At 48.5% G+C, this 13,125-nt stretch overlaps 25 non-coding genes across 25 annotated transcripts; all 25 read left to right on the forward strand.

Moving 5' to 3' along the window:
* Nucleotides 1-9: 9 nt before the first annotated feature.
* Nucleotides 10-82, forward strand: TRNAM-CAU (transfer RNA methionine (anticodon CAU)). Its single transcript has one exon. It is a non-coding gene; the product is annotated as a tRNA-Met (tRNA).
* Nucleotides 83-247: 165 nt separating this feature from the next.
* Nucleotides 248-320, forward strand: TRNAM-CAU (transfer RNA methionine (anticodon CAU)). The gene has a single exon. It is a non-coding gene; the product is annotated as a tRNA-Met (tRNA).
* A 1,110-nt stretch (nucleotides 321-1,430) lies between these two features.
* TRNAM-CAU (transfer RNA methionine (anticodon CAU)) lies at nucleotides 1,431-1,503 on the forward strand. Its single transcript has one exon. It is a non-coding gene; the product is annotated as a tRNA-Met (tRNA).
* A 164-nt stretch (nucleotides 1,504-1,667) lies between these two features.
* TRNAM-CAU (transfer RNA methionine (anticodon CAU)) lies at nucleotides 1,668-1,740 on the forward strand. The gene has a single exon. It is a non-coding gene; the product is annotated as a tRNA-Met (tRNA).
* Nucleotides 1,741-1,905: 165 nt separating this feature from the next.
* Nucleotides 1,906-1,978, forward strand: TRNAM-CAU (transfer RNA methionine (anticodon CAU)). Its single transcript has one exon. It is a non-coding gene; the product is annotated as a tRNA-Met (tRNA).
* An 873-nt stretch (nucleotides 1,979-2,851) lies between these two features.
* On the forward strand, nucleotides 2,852-2,924 carry TRNAM-CAU (transfer RNA methionine (anticodon CAU)). Its single transcript has one exon. It is a non-coding gene; the product is annotated as a tRNA-Met (tRNA).
* A 164-nt stretch (nucleotides 2,925-3,088) lies between these two features.
* TRNAM-CAU (transfer RNA methionine (anticodon CAU)) lies at nucleotides 3,089-3,161 on the forward strand. Its single transcript has one exon. It is a non-coding gene; the product is annotated as a tRNA-Met (tRNA).
* A 1,111-nt stretch (nucleotides 3,162-4,272) lies between these two features.
* TRNAM-CAU (transfer RNA methionine (anticodon CAU)) lies at nucleotides 4,273-4,345 on the forward strand. The gene has a single exon. It is a non-coding gene; the product is annotated as a tRNA-Met (tRNA).
* A 164-nt stretch (nucleotides 4,346-4,509) lies between these two features.
* On the forward strand, nucleotides 4,510-4,582 carry TRNAM-CAU (transfer RNA methionine (anticodon CAU)). The gene has a single exon. It is a non-coding gene; the product is annotated as a tRNA-Met (tRNA).
* Nucleotides 4,583-4,747: 165 nt separating this feature from the next.
* On the forward strand, nucleotides 4,748-4,820 carry TRNAM-CAU (transfer RNA methionine (anticodon CAU)). Its single transcript has one exon. It is a non-coding gene; the product is annotated as a tRNA-Met (tRNA).
* Nucleotides 4,821-4,984: 164 nt separating this feature from the next.
* TRNAM-CAU (transfer RNA methionine (anticodon CAU)) lies at nucleotides 4,985-5,057 on the forward strand. Its single transcript has one exon. It is a non-coding gene; the product is annotated as a tRNA-Met (tRNA).
* Nucleotides 5,058-5,222: 165 nt separating this feature from the next.
* TRNAM-CAU (transfer RNA methionine (anticodon CAU)) lies at nucleotides 5,223-5,295 on the forward strand. Its single transcript has one exon. It is a non-coding gene; the product is annotated as a tRNA-Met (tRNA).
* A 1,348-nt stretch (nucleotides 5,296-6,643) lies between these two features.
* Nucleotides 6,644-6,716, forward strand: TRNAM-CAU (transfer RNA methionine (anticodon CAU)). The gene has a single exon. It is a non-coding gene; the product is annotated as a tRNA-Met (tRNA).
* Nucleotides 6,717-6,880: 164 nt separating this feature from the next.
* TRNAM-CAU (transfer RNA methionine (anticodon CAU)) lies at nucleotides 6,881-6,953 on the forward strand. Its single transcript has one exon. It is a non-coding gene; the product is annotated as a tRNA-Met (tRNA).
* A 165-nt stretch (nucleotides 6,954-7,118) lies between these two features.
* TRNAM-CAU (transfer RNA methionine (anticodon CAU)) lies at nucleotides 7,119-7,191 on the forward strand. Its single transcript has one exon. It is a non-coding gene; the product is annotated as a tRNA-Met (tRNA).
* Nucleotides 7,192-8,064: 873 nt separating this feature from the next.
* On the forward strand, nucleotides 8,065-8,137 carry TRNAM-CAU (transfer RNA methionine (anticodon CAU)). Its single transcript has one exon. It is a non-coding gene; the product is annotated as a tRNA-Met (tRNA).
* A 164-nt stretch (nucleotides 8,138-8,301) lies between these two features.
* Nucleotides 8,302-8,374, forward strand: TRNAM-CAU (transfer RNA methionine (anticodon CAU)). The gene has a single exon. It is a non-coding gene; the product is annotated as a tRNA-Met (tRNA).
* A 1,110-nt stretch (nucleotides 8,375-9,484) lies between these two features.
* On the forward strand, nucleotides 9,485-9,557 carry TRNAM-CAU (transfer RNA methionine (anticodon CAU)). Its single transcript has one exon. It is a non-coding gene; the product is annotated as a tRNA-Met (tRNA).
* A 164-nt stretch (nucleotides 9,558-9,721) lies between these two features.
* On the forward strand, nucleotides 9,722-9,794 carry TRNAM-CAU (transfer RNA methionine (anticodon CAU)). Its single transcript has one exon. It is a non-coding gene; the product is annotated as a tRNA-Met (tRNA).
* A 165-nt stretch (nucleotides 9,795-9,959) lies between these two features.
* Nucleotides 9,960-10,032, forward strand: TRNAM-CAU (transfer RNA methionine (anticodon CAU)). The gene has a single exon. It is a non-coding gene; the product is annotated as a tRNA-Met (tRNA).
* Nucleotides 10,033-10,196: 164 nt separating this feature from the next.
* Nucleotides 10,197-10,269, forward strand: TRNAM-CAU (transfer RNA methionine (anticodon CAU)). The gene has a single exon. It is a non-coding gene; the product is annotated as a tRNA-Met (tRNA).
* Nucleotides 10,270-10,434: 165 nt separating this feature from the next.
* TRNAM-CAU (transfer RNA methionine (anticodon CAU)) lies at nucleotides 10,435-10,507 on the forward strand. Its single transcript has one exon. It is a non-coding gene; the product is annotated as a tRNA-Met (tRNA).
* Nucleotides 10,508-11,855: 1,348 nt separating this feature from the next.
* TRNAM-CAU (transfer RNA methionine (anticodon CAU)) lies at nucleotides 11,856-11,928 on the forward strand. Its single transcript has one exon. It is a non-coding gene; the product is annotated as a tRNA-Met (tRNA).
* Nucleotides 11,929-12,092: 164 nt separating this feature from the next.
* On the forward strand, nucleotides 12,093-12,165 carry TRNAM-CAU (transfer RNA methionine (anticodon CAU)). Its single transcript has one exon. It is a non-coding gene; the product is annotated as a tRNA-Met (tRNA).
* A 165-nt stretch (nucleotides 12,166-12,330) lies between these two features.
* TRNAM-CAU (transfer RNA methionine (anticodon CAU)) lies at nucleotides 12,331-12,403 on the forward strand. Its single transcript has one exon. It is a non-coding gene; the product is annotated as a tRNA-Met (tRNA).
* The last annotated feature ends 722 nt before the right edge of the window (nucleotides 12,404-13,125 follow it).

A 13,125-nucleotide genomic window follows, 5' to 3' on the forward strand; every position in this document is an offset into this window, starting at 1 on the left:
CACCTGTCCGCCTCGGTAGCGCAGTAGGCAGCGCGTCAGTCTCATAATCTGAATGTCGTGAGTGCAATCCTCACCCGGGGCAAAGGCGGTGCAGATGTTTCGTTTGCTTATGAGAGTTTCATTAGGTCGTGAGGGGTGCACTGTCTGGAGCAGTAATAAATGACTGTTGGTCGGTTTTTTTACTTTTTCGACCTTTAATTTGTGGGAACTAATAATACCGGTTGTGTTTCGCCGTGACCCCCTGTCCGCCTCGGTAGCGTAGTAGGCAGCGCGTCAGTCTCATAATCTGAAGGTCGTGAGTTCAATCCTCACCCGGGGCAAAGGCGGTGCAGTTGTTTTGTTTGCTTATGAGAGTTTAATTAGGTCGTGAAGGGTGCGCTGTCTGGAGCAGTAATGAATGACTGTTGCTGAGTTTTCTTACTTTTTCGACCTTTAACTTGTGGGAACTATTGATACCGGTTGTGTTTCCCAGTAACCCCTGTCCGCCTCGGTAGTGCAGTAGGCAGCGCGTCAGTCTCATAATCTGGAGGTCGTGAGTTCAATCCACACCCGGTGCAAAGGTGGTGCAATTTCTTTGTTTGCTTATGAGAGTTTCATTAGGTCGTGAGGGGTGCACTGTCTGGAGCAGTAATAAATGACTGTTGGTCGGTTTTTTTACTTTTTCGACCTTTAATTTGTGGGAACTAATAATACCGGTTGTGTTTCGCCGTGACCCCCTGTCCGCCTCGGTAGCGCAGTAGGCAGCGCGTCAGTCTCATAATCTGAATGTCGTGAGTGCAATCCTCACCCGGGGAAAAGGCGGTGCAGATGTTTCGTTTGCTTAAGAGAGTTTCATAAGGTCGTGAGGGGTGCAATGTCTGGAGCAGTAATGAATGCCTGCTGTTCGGTATTTCTATTTTTTCGACCTTTAATTTATGGGAACTAGTGATACCGGTTCTGTTTCCCAGTGATCCCTGTCCGCCTCGGTAGCGCAGTAGGCAGCGCGTCAGTCTCATAATCTGAAGGTCGTGAGTTCCATCCTCACACGGCGCAAAGGTGATGCAGTTTTTTGTTTGCTTATGAGAGTTTAATTAGGTCGGGAGGGGTGCGCTGTCTGGAGCAGTAATGAATGACTGTTGCTGAGTTTTCTTACTTTTTCGACCTTTAACTTGTGGGTACTATTGATACCGGTTGTGTTTCCCAGTGACACCTGTCCGCCTCGGTAGCGCAGTAGGCAGCGCGTCAGTCTCATAATCTGAATGTCGTGAGTGCAATCCTCACCCGGGGAAAAGGCGGTGCAGATGTTTCGTTTGCTTAAGAGAGTTTCATAAGGTCGTGAGGGGTGCAATGTCTGGAGCAGTAATGAATGACTGTTGGTCAGTTTTTTTGTTTTCGACCTTTAATTTGTGGGAACTAATAATACCGGTTGCGTTTCGCCGTGACCCCTGTCCGCCTCGGTAGCGCAGTAGGCAGTGCGTCAGTCTCATAATCTGAAGGTCGTGAGTTCAATCCTCACCCGGGGTAAAGGTGGTGAGGTTGTTTTGTTTGCTTATGAGAGTTTAATTAGGTCGTGAAGGGTGCGCTGTCTGGAGCACTATTGAATGACTGTTGCTCGGTTTTCTTACTTTTTCCACCTTTAGGTTGTGGGAACTGATGATACCAGTTGTGTTTCCCAGTGACACCTGACGGCCTCGGTAGCGCAGTAGGCAGCGCGTCAGTCTCATAATCTGAATGTCGTGAGTGCAATCCTCACCCGGGGCAAAGGCGGTGCAGATGTTTCGTTTGCTTATGAGAGTTTCATTAGGTCGTGAGGGGTGCACTGTCTGGAGCAGTAATAAATGACTGTTGGTCGGTTTTTCTACTTTTTCGACCTTTAATTTGTGGGAACTAATAATACCGGTTGTGTTTCGCCGTGACCCCCTGTCCGCCTCGGTAGCGTAGTAGGCAGCGCGTCAGTCTCATAATCTGAAGGTCGTGAGTTCAATCCTCACCCGGGGCAAAGGCGGTGCAGTTGTTTTGTTTGCTTATGAGAGTTTAATTAGGTCGTGAAGGGTGCGCTGTCTGGAGCAGTAATGAATGACTGTTGCTGAGTTTTCTTACTTTTTCGACCTTTAACTTGTGGGAACTATTGATACCGGTTGTGTTTCCCAGTGACACCTGTCCGCCTCGGTAGCGCAGTAGGCGGCGCGTCAGTATCATAATCTGAAGGTCGTGAGTTCAATCCGCACCCGGGGCAAAGGCGGTGCAGATTTTTTGTTTGCTTATGAGAGTTTAATTAGGTCGTGAGGGGTGCGCTGTTTGGAGCACTATTGAATGACTGTTGCTCGGTTTTCTTACTTTTTCCACCTTTAATTTGTGGGAACTAATGATACCGGTTCTGTTTCCCAGTGATCCCTGTCCGCCTCGGTAGCGCAGTAGGCAGCGCGTCAGTCTCATAATCTGAAGGTCGTGAGTTCCATCCTCACACGGCGCAAAGGTGATGCAGTTTTTTTGTTTGCTTATGAGAGTTTAATTAGGTCAGGAGGGGTGCGCTGTCTGGAGCAGTAATGAATGACTGTTGCTGAGTTTTCTTACTTTTTCGACCTTTAACTTGTGGGTACTATTGATACCGGTTGTGTTTCCCAGTGACACCTGTCCGCCTCGGTAGCGCAGTAGGCAGCGCGTCAGTCTCATAATCTGAATGTCGTGAGTGCAATCCTCACCCGGGGAAAAGGCGGTGCAGATGTTTCGTTTGCTTAAGAGAGTTTCATAAGGTCGTGAGGGGTGCAATGTCTGGAGCAGTAATGAATGACTGTTGGTCAGTTTTTTTGTTTTCGACCTTTAATTTGTGGGAACTAATAATACCGGTTGCGTTTCGCCGTGACCCCTGTCTGCCTCGGTAGCGCAGTAGGCAGTGCGTCAGTCTCATAATCTGAAGGTCGTGAGTTCAATCCTCACCCGGGGTAAAGGTGGTGAGGTTGTTTTGTTTGCTTATGAGAGTTTAATTAGGTCGTGAAGGGTGCGCTGTCTGGAGCACTATTGAATGACTGTTGCTCGGTTTTCTTACTTTTTCCACCTTTAGGTTGTGGGAACTAATGATACCAGTTGTGTTTCCCAGTGACACCTGTCCGCCTCGGTAGCGCAGTAGGCAGCGCGTCAGTCTCATAATCTGAATGTCGTGAGTGCAATCCTCACCCGGGGCAAAGGCAGTGCAGATGTTTCGTTTGCTTATGAGAGTTTCATTAGGTCGTGAGGGGTGCACTGTCTGGAGCAGTAATAAATGACTGTTGGTCGGTTTTTTTACTTTTTCGACCTTTAATTTGTGGGAACTAATAATACCGGTTGTGTTTCGCCGTGACCCCCTGTCCGCCTCGGTAGCGCAGTAGGCAGCGCGTCAGTCTCATAATCTGAAGGTCGTGAGTTCCATCCTCACACGGCGCAAAGGTGATGCAGTTTTTTTGTTTGCTTATGAGAGTTTAATTAGGTCGGGAGGGGTGCGCTGTCTGGAGCAGTAATGAATGACTGTTGCTGAGTTTTCTTACTTTTTCGACCTTTAACTTGTGGGTACTATTGATACCGGTTGTGTTTCCCAGTGACACCTGTCCGCCTCGGTAGCGCAGTAGGCAGCGCGTCAGTCTCATAATCTGAATGTCGTGAGTGCAATCCTCACCCGGGGAAAAGGCGGTGCAGATGTTTCGTTTGCTTAAGAGAGTTTCATAAGGTCGTGAGGGGTGCAATGTCTGGAGCAGTAATGAATGACTGCTGTTCGGTATTTCTATTTTTTCGACCTTTAATTTATGGGAACTAGTGATACCGGTTCTGTTTCCCAGTGATCCCTGTCCGCCTCGGTAGCGCAGTAGGCAGCGCGTCAGTCTCATAATCTGAAGGTCGTGAGTTCCATCCTCACACGGCGCAAAGGTGATGCAGTTTTTTTGTTTGCTTATGAGAGTTTAATTAGGTCGGGAGGGGTGCGCTGTCTGGAGCAGTAATGAATGACTGTTGCTGAGTTTTCTTACTTTTTCGACCTTTAACTTGTGGGTACTATTGATACCGGTTGTGTTTCCCAGTGACACCTGTCCGCCTCGGTAGCGCAGTAGGCAGCGCGTCAGTCTCATAATCTGAATGTCGTGAGTGCAATCCTCACCCGGGGAAAAGGCGGTGCAGATGTTTCGTTTGCTTAAGAGAGTTTCATAAGGTCGTGAGGGGTGCAATGTCTGGAGCAGTAATGAATGACTGTTGGTCAGTTTTTTTGTTTTCGACCTTTAATTTGTGGGAACTAATAATACCGGTTGCGTTTCGCCGTGACCCCTGTCCGCCTCGGTAGCGCAGTAGGCAGTGCGTCAGTCTCATAATCTGAAGGTCGTGAGTTCAATCCTCACCCGGGGTAAAGGTGGTGAGGTTGTTTTGTTTGCTTATGAGAGTTTAATTAGGTCGTGAAGGGTGCGCTGTCTGGAGCACTATTGAATGACTGTTGCTCGGTTTTCTTACTTTTTCCACCTTTAGGTTGTGGGAACTAATGATACCAGTTGTGTTTCCCAGTGACACCTGTCCGCCTCGGTAGCGCAGTAGGCAGCGCGTCAGTCTCATAATCTGAATGTCGTGAGTGCAATCCTCACCCGGGGCAAAGGCGGTGCAGATGTTTCGTTTGCTTATGAGAGTTTCATTAGGTCGTGAGGGGTGCACTGTCTGGAGCAGTAATAAATGACTGTTGGTCGGTTTTTTTACTTTTTCGACCTTTAATTTGTGGGAACTAATAATACCGGTTGTGTTTCGCCGTGACCCCCTGTCCGCCTCGGTAGCGTAGTAGGCAGCGCGTCAGTCTCATAATCTGAAGGTCGTGAGTTCAATCCTCACCCGGGGCAAAGGCGGTGCAGTTGTTTTGTTTGCTTATGAGAGTTTAATTAGGTCGTGAAGGGTGCGCTGTCTGGAGCACTATTGAATGACTGTTGCTCGGTTTTCTTACTTTTTCCACCTTTAGGTTGTGGGAACTAATGATACCAGTTGTGTTTCCCAGTGACACCTGTCCGCCTCGGTAGCGCAGTAGGCAGCGCGTCAGTCTCATAATCTGAATGTCGTGAGTGCAATCCTCACCCGGGGCAAAGGCGGTGCAGATGTTTCGTTTGCTTATGAGAGTTTCATTAGGTCGTGAGGGGTGCACTGTCTGGAGCAGTAATAAATGACTGTTGGTCGGTTTTTTTACTTTTTCGACCTTTAATTTGTGGGAACTAATAATACCGGTTGTGTTTCGCTGTGACCCCCTGTCCGCCTCGGTAGCGTAGTAGGCAGCGCGTCAGTCTCATAATCTGAAGGTCGTGAGTTCAATCCTCACCCGGGGCAAAGGCGGTGCAGTTGTTTTGTTTGCTTATGAGAGTTTAATTAGGTCGTGAAGGGTGCGCTGTCTGGAGCAGTAATGAATGACTGTTGCTGAGTTTTCTTACTTTTTCGACCTTTAACTTGTGGGAACTATTGATACCGGTTGTGTTTCCCAGTGACACCTGTCCGCCTCGGTAGCGCAGTAGGCAGCGCGTCAGTCTCATAATCTGAATGTCGTGAGTGCAATCCTCACCCGGGGAAAAGGCGGTGCAGATGTTTCGTTTGCTTAAGAGAGTTTCATTAGGTCGTGAGGGGTGCACTGTCTGGAGCAGTAATAAATGACTGTTGGTCGGTTTTTTTACTTTTTCGACCTTTAATTTGTGGGAACTAATAATACCGGTTGTGTTTCGCCGTGACCCCCTGTCCGCCTCGGTAGCGCAGTAGGCAGCGCGTCAGTCTCATAATATGAAGGTCGTGAGTTCCATCCTCACACGGCGCAAAGGTGATGCAGTTTTTTTGTTTGCTTATGAGAGTTTAATTAGGTCGGGAGGGGTGCGCTGTCTGGAGCAGTAATGAATGACTGTTGCTGAGTTTTCTTACTTTTTCGACCTTTAACTTGTGGGTACTATTGATACCGGTTGTGTTTCCCAGTGACACCTGTCCGCCTCGGTAGCGCAGTAGGCAGCGCGTCAGTCTCATAATCTGAATGTCGTGAGTGCAATCCTCACCCGGGGAAAAGGCGGTGCAGATGTTTCGTTTGCTTAAGAGAGTTTCATAAGGTCGTGAGGGGTGCAATGTCTGGAGCAGTAATGAATGACTGCTGTTCGGTATTTCTATTTTTTCGACCTTTAATTTATGGGAACTAGTGATACCGGTTCTGTTTCCCAGTGATCCCTGTCCGCCTCGGTAGCGCAGTAGGCAGCGCGTCAGTCTCATAATCTGAAGGTCGTGAGTTCCATCCTCACACGGCGCAAAGGTGATGCAGTTTTTTTGTTTGCTTATGAGAGTTTAAATAGGTCGGGAGGGGTGCGCTGTCTGGAGCAGTAATGAATGACTGTTGCTGAGTTTTCTTACTTTTTCGACCTTTAACTTGTGGGTACTATTGATACCGGTTGTGTTTCCCAGTGACACCTGTCCGCCTCGGTAGCGCAGTAGGCAGCGCGTCAGTCTCATAATCTGAATGTCGTGAGTGCAATCCTCACCCGGGGAAAAGGCGGTGCAGATGTTTCGTTTGCTTAAGAGAGTTTCATAAGGTCGTGAGGGGTGCAATGTCTGGAGCAGTAATGAATGACTGTTGGTCAGTTTTTTTGTTTTCGACCTTTAATTTGTGGGAACTAATAATACCGGTTGCGTTTCGCCGTGACCCCTGTCCGCCTCGGTAGCGCAGTTGGCAGTGCGTCAGTCTCATAATCTGAAGGTCGTGAGTTCAATCCTCACCCGGGGTAAAGGTGGTGAGGTTGTTTTGTTTGCTTATGAGAGTTTAATTAGGTCGTGAAGGGTGCGCTGTCTGGAGCACTATTGAATGACTGTTGCTCGGTTTTCTTACTTTTTCCACCTTTAGGTTGTGGGAACTAATGATACCAGTTGTGTTTCCCAGTGACACCTGTCCGCCTCGGTAGCGCAGTAGGCAGCGCGTCAGTCTCATAATCTGAATGTCGTGAGTGCAATCCTCACCCGGGGCAAAGGCGGTGCAGATGTTTCGTTTGCTTATGCGAGTTTCATTAGGTCGTGAGGGGTGCACTGTCTGGAGCAGTAATAAATGACTGTTGGTCGGTTTTTTTACTTTTTCGACCTTTAATTTGTGGGAACTAATAATACCGGTTGTGTTTCGCCGTGACCCCCTGTCCGCCTCGGTAGCGTAGTAGGCAGCGCGTCAGTCTCATAATCTGAAGGTCGTGAGTTCAATCCTCACCCGGGGCAAAGGCGGTGCCGTTGTTTTGTTTGCTTATGAGAGTTTAATTAGGTCGTGAAGGGTGCGCTGTCTGGAGCAGTAATGAATGACTGTTGCTGAGTTTTCTTACTTTTTCGACCTTTAACTTGTGGGAACTATTGATACCGGTTGTGTTTCCCAGTGACACCTGTCCGCCTCGGTAGCGCAGTAGGCGGCGCGTCAGTATCATAATCTGAAGGTCGTGAGTTCAATCCGCACCCGGGGCAAAGGCGGTGCAGATTTTTTGTTTGCTTATGAGAGTTTAATTAGGTCGTGAGGGGTGCGCTGTTTGGAGCACTATTGAATGACTGTTGCTCGGTTTTCTTACTTTTTCCACCTTTAATTTGTGGGAACTAATGATACCGGTTCTGTTTCCCAGTGATCCCTGTCCGCCTCGGTAGCGCAGTAGGCAGCGCGTCAGTCTCATAATCTGAAGGTCGTGAGTTCCATCCTCACACGGCGCAAAGGTGATGCAGTTTTTTTGTTTGCTTATGAGAGTTTAATTAGGTCGGGAGGGGTGCGCTGTCTGGAGCAGTAATGAATGACTGTTGCTGAGTTTTCTTACTTTTTCGACCTTTAACTTGTGGGTACTATTGATACCGGTTGTGTTTCCCAGTGACACCTGTCCGCCTCGGTAGCGCAGTAGGCAGCGCGTCAGTCTCATAATCTGAATGTCGTGAGTGCAATCCTCACCCGGGGAAAAGGCGGTGCAGATGTTTCGTTTGCTTAAGAGAGTTTCATAAGGTCGTGAGGGGTGCAATGTCTGGAGCAGTAATGAATGACTGTTGGTCAGTTTTTTTGTTTTCGACCTTTAATTTGTGGGAACTAATAATACCGGTTGCGTTTCGCCGTGACCCCTGTCCGCCTCGGTAGCGCAGTAGGCAGTGCGTCAGTCTCATAATCTGAAGGTCGTGAGTTCAATCCTCACCCGGGGTAAAGGTGGTGAGGTTGTTTTGTTTGCTTATGAGAGTTTAATTAGGTCGTGAAGGGTGCGCTGTCTGGAGCACTATTGAATGACTGTTGCTCGGTTTTCTTACTTTTTCCACCTTTAGGTTGTGGGAACTAATGATACCAGTTGTGTTTCCCAGTGACACCTGTCCGCCTCGGTAGCGCAGTAGGCAGCGCGTCAGTCTCATAATCTGAATGTCGTGAGTGCAATCCTCACCCGGGGCAAAGGCGGTGCAGATGTTTCGTTTGCTTATGAGAGTTTCATTAGGTCGTGAGGGGTGCACTGTCTGGAGCAGTAATAAATGACTGTTGGTCGGTTTTTTTACTTTTTCGACCTTTAATTTGTGGGAACTAATAATACCGGTTGTGTTTCGCCGTGACCCCCTGTCCGCCTCGGTAGCGCAGTAGGCAGCGCGTCAGTCTCATAATCTGAAGGTCGTGAGTTCCATCCTCACACGGCGCAAAGGTGATGCAGTTTTTTGTTTGCTTATGAGAGTTTAATTAGGTCGGGAGGGGTGCGCTGTCTGGAGCAGTAATGAATGACTGTTGCTGAGTTTTCTTACTTTTTCGACCTTTAACTTGTGGGTACTATTGATACCGGTTGTGTTTCCCAGTGACACCTGTCCGCCTCGGTAGCGCAGTAGGCAGCGCGTCAGTCTCATAATCTGAATGTCGTGAGTGCAATCCTCACCCGGGGAAAAGGCGGTGCAGATGTTTCGTTTGCTTAAGAGAGTTTCATAAGGTCGTGAGGGGTGCAATGTCTGGAGCAGTAATGAATGACTGCTGTTCGGTATTTCTATTTTTTCGACCTTTAATTTATGGGAACTAGTGATACCGGTTCTGTTTCCCAGTGATCCCTGTCCGCCTCGGTAGCGCAGTAGGCAGCGCGTCAGTCTCATAATCTGAAGGTCGTGAGTTCCATCCTCACACGGCGCAAAGGTGATGCAGTTTTTTTGTTTGCTTATGAGAGTTTAATTAGGTCGGGAGGGGTGCGCTGTCTGGAGCAGTAATGAATGACTGTTGCTGAGTTTTCTTACTTTTTCGACCTTTAACTTGTGGGTACTATTGATACCGGTTGTGTTTCCCAGTGACACCTGTCCGCCTCGGTAGCGCAGTAGGCAGCGCGTCAGTCTCATAATCTGAATGTCGTGAGTGCAATCCTCACCCGGGGAAAAGGCGGTGCAGATGTTTCGTTTGCTTAAGAGAGTTTCATAAGGTCGTGAGGGGTGCAATGTCTGGAGCAGTAATGAATGACTGTTGGTCAGTTTTTTTGTTTTCGACCTTTAATTTGTGGGAACTAATAATACCGGTTGCGTTTCGCCGTGACCCCTGTCCGCCTCGGTAGCGCAGTAGGCAGTGCGTCAGTCTCATAATCTGAAGGTCGTGAGTTCAATCCTCACCCGGGGTAAAGGTGGTGAGGTTGTTTTGTTTGCTTATGAGAGTTTAATTAGGTCGTGAAGGGTGCGCTGTCTGGAGCACTATTGAATGACTGTTGCTCGGTTTTCTTACTTTTTCCACCTTTAGGTTGTGGGAACTAATGATACCAGTTGTGTTTCCCAGTGACACCTGTCCGCCTCGGTAGCGCAGTAGGCAGCGCGTCAGTCTCATAATCTGAATGTCGTGAGTGCAATCCTCACCCGGGGCAAAGGCGGTGCAGATGTTTCGTTTGCTTATGAGAGTTTCATTAGGTCGTGAGGGGTGCACTGTCTGGAGCAGTAATAAATGACTGTTGGTCGGTTTTTTTACTTTTTCGACCTTTAATTTGTGGGAACTAATAATACCGGTTGTGTTTCGCCGTGACCCCCTGTCCGCCTCGGTAGCGTAGTAGGCAGCGCGTCAGTCTCATAATCTGAAGGTCGTGAGTTCAATCCTCACCCGGGGCAAAGGCGGTGCAGTTGTTTTGTTTGCTTATGAGAGTTTAATTAGGTCGTGAAGGGTGCGCTGTCTGGAGCACTATTGAATGACTGTTGCTCGGTTTTCTTACTTTTTCCACCTTTAGGTTGTGGGAACTAATGATACCAGTTGTGTTTCCCAGTGACACCTGTCCGCCTCGGTAGCGCAGTAGGCAGCGCGTCAGTCTCATAATCTGAATGTCGTGAGTGCAATCCTCACCCGGGGCAAAGGCGGTGCAGATGTTTCGTTTGCTTATGAGAGTTTCATTAGGTCGTGAGGGGTGCACTGTCTGGAGCAGTAATAAATGACTGTTGGTCGGTTTTTTTACTTTTTCGACCTTTAATTTGTGGGAACTAATAATACCGGTTGTGTTTCGCTGTGACCCCCTGTCCGCCTCGGTAGCGTAGTAGGCAGCGCGTCAGTCTCATAATCTGAAGGTCGTGAGTTCAATCCTCACCCGGGGCAAAGGCGGTGCAGTTGTTTTGTTTGCTTATGAGAGTTTAATTAGGTCGTGAAGGGTGCGCTGTCTGGAGCAGTAATGAATGACTGTTGCTGAGTTTTCTTACTTTTTCGACCTTTAACTTGTGGGAACTATTGATACCGGTTGTGTTTCCCAGTGACACCTGTCCGCCTCGGTAGCGCAGTAGGCAGCGCGTCAGTCTCATAATCTGAATGTCGTGAGTGCAATCCTCACCCGGGGAAAAGGCGGTGCAGATGTTTCGTTTGCTTAAGAGAGTTTCATTAGGTCGTGAGGGGTGCACTGTCTGGAGCAGTAATAAATGACTGTTGGTCGGTTTTTTTACTTTTTCGACCTTTAATTTGTGGCAACTAATAATACCGGTTGTGTTTCGCCGTGACCCCCTGTCCGCCTCGGTAGCGCAGTAGGCAGCGCGTCAGTCTCATAATCTGAAGGTCGTGAGTTCCATCCTCACACGGCGCAAAGGTGATGCAGTTTTTTTGTTTGCTTATGAGAGTTTAATTAGGTCGGGAGGGGTGCGCTGTCTGGAGCAGTAATGAATGACTGTTGCTGAGTTTTCTTACTTTTTCGACCTTTAACTTGTGGGTACTATTGATACCGGTTGTGTTTCCCAGTGACACCTGTCCGCCTCGGTAGCGCAGTAGGCAGCGCGTCAGTCTCATAATCTGAATGTCGTGAGTGCAATCCTCACCCGGGGAAAAGGCGGTGCAGATGTTTCGTTTGCTTAAGAGAGTTTCATAAGGTCGTGAGGGGTGCAATGTCTGGAGCAGTAATGAATGACTGCTGTTCGGTATTTCTATTTTTTCGACCTTTAATTTATGGGAACTAGTGATACCGGTTCTGTTTCCCAGTGATCCCTGTCCGCCTCGGTAGCGCAGTAGGCAGCGCGTCAGTCTCATAATCTGAAGGTCGTGAGTTCCATCCTCACACGGCGCAAAGGTGATGCAGTTTTTTTGTTTGCTTATGAGAGTTTAAATAGGTCGGGAGGGGTGCGCTGTCTGGAGCAGTAATGAATGACTGTTGCTGAGTTTTCTTACTTTTTCGACCTTTAACTTGTGGGTACTATTGATACCGGTTGTGTTTCCCAGTGACACCTGTCCGCCTCGGTAGCGCAGTAGGCAGCGCGTCAGTCTCATAATCTGAATGTCGTGAGTGCAATCCTCACCCGGGGAAAAGGCGGTGCAGATGTTTCGTTTGCTTAAGAGAGTTTCATAAGGTCGTGAGGGGTGCAATGTCTGGAGCAGTAATGAATGACTGTTGGTCAGTTTTTTTGTTTTCGACCTTTAATTTGTGGGAACTAATAATACCGGTTGCGTTTCGCCGTGACCCCTGTCCGCCTCGGTAGCGCAGTTGGCAGTGCGTCAGTCTCATAATCTGAAGGTCGTGAGTTCAATCCTCACCCGGGGTAAAGGTGGTGAGGTTGTTTTGTTTGCTTATGAGAGTTTAATTAGGTCGTGAAGGGTGCGCTGTCTGGAGCACTATTGAATGACTGTTGCTCGGTTTTCTTACTTTTTCCACCTTTAGGTTGTGGGAACTAATGATACCAGTTGTGTTTCCCAGTGACACCTGTCCGCCTCGGTAGCGCAGTAGGCAGCGCGTCAGTCTCATAATCTGAATGTCGTGAGTGCAATCCTCACCCGGGGCAAAGGCGGTGCAGATGTTTCGTTTGCTTATGAGAGTTTCATTAGGTCGTGAGGGGTGCACTGTCTGGAGCAGTAATAAATGACTGTTGGTCGGTTTTTTTACTTTTTCGACCTTTAATTTGTGGGAACTAATAATACCGGTTGTGTTTCGCCGTGACCCCCTGTCCGCCTCGGTAGCGTAGTAGGCAGCGCGTCAGTCTCATAATCTGAAGGTCGTGAGTTCAATCCTCACCCGGGGCAAAGGCGGTGCAGTTGTTTTGTTTGCTTATGAGAGTTTAATTAGGTCGTGAAGGGTGCGCTGTCTGGAGCAGTAATGAATGACTGTTGCTGAGTTTTCTTACTTTTTCGACCTTTAACTTGTGGGAACTATTGATACCGGTTGTGTTTCCCAGTGACACCTGTCCGCCTCGGTAGCGCAGTAGGCGGCGCGTCAGTATCATAATCTGAAGGTCGTGAGTTCAATCCGCACCCGGGGCAAAGGCGGTGCAGATTTTTTGTTTGCTTATGAGAGTTTAATTAGGTCGTGAGGGGTGCGCTGTTTGGAGCACTATTGAATGACTGTTGCTCGGTTTTCTTACTTTTTCCACCTTTAATTTGTGGGAACTAATGATACCGGTTGCGTTTCCCAGTAACCCCTGTCCGCCTCGGTAGTGCAGTAGGCAGCGCGTCAGTCTCATAATCTGGAGGTCGTGAGTTCAATCCACACCCGGTGCAAAGGTGGTGCAATTTCTTTGTTTGCTTATGAGAGTTTCATTAGGTCGTGAGGGGTGCACTGTCTGGAGCAGTAATAAATGACTGTTGGTCGGTTTTTTTACTTTTTCGACCTTTAATTTGTGGGAACTAATAATACCGGTTGTGTTTCGCCGTGACCCCCTGTCCGCCTCGGTAGCGCAGTAGGCAGCGCGTCAGTCTCATAATCTGAATGTCGTGAGTGCAATCCTCACCCGGGGAAAAGGCGGTGC

Source organism: Rhipicephalus microplus, chromosome 3 (assembly GCF_043290135.1).
Source record: "Rhipicephalus microplus isolate Deutch F79 chromosome 3, USDA_Rmic, whole genome shotgun sequence".
NCBI lineage: Eukaryota > Metazoa > Arthropoda > Arachnida > Ixodida > Ixodidae > Rhipicephalus > Rhipicephalus microplus.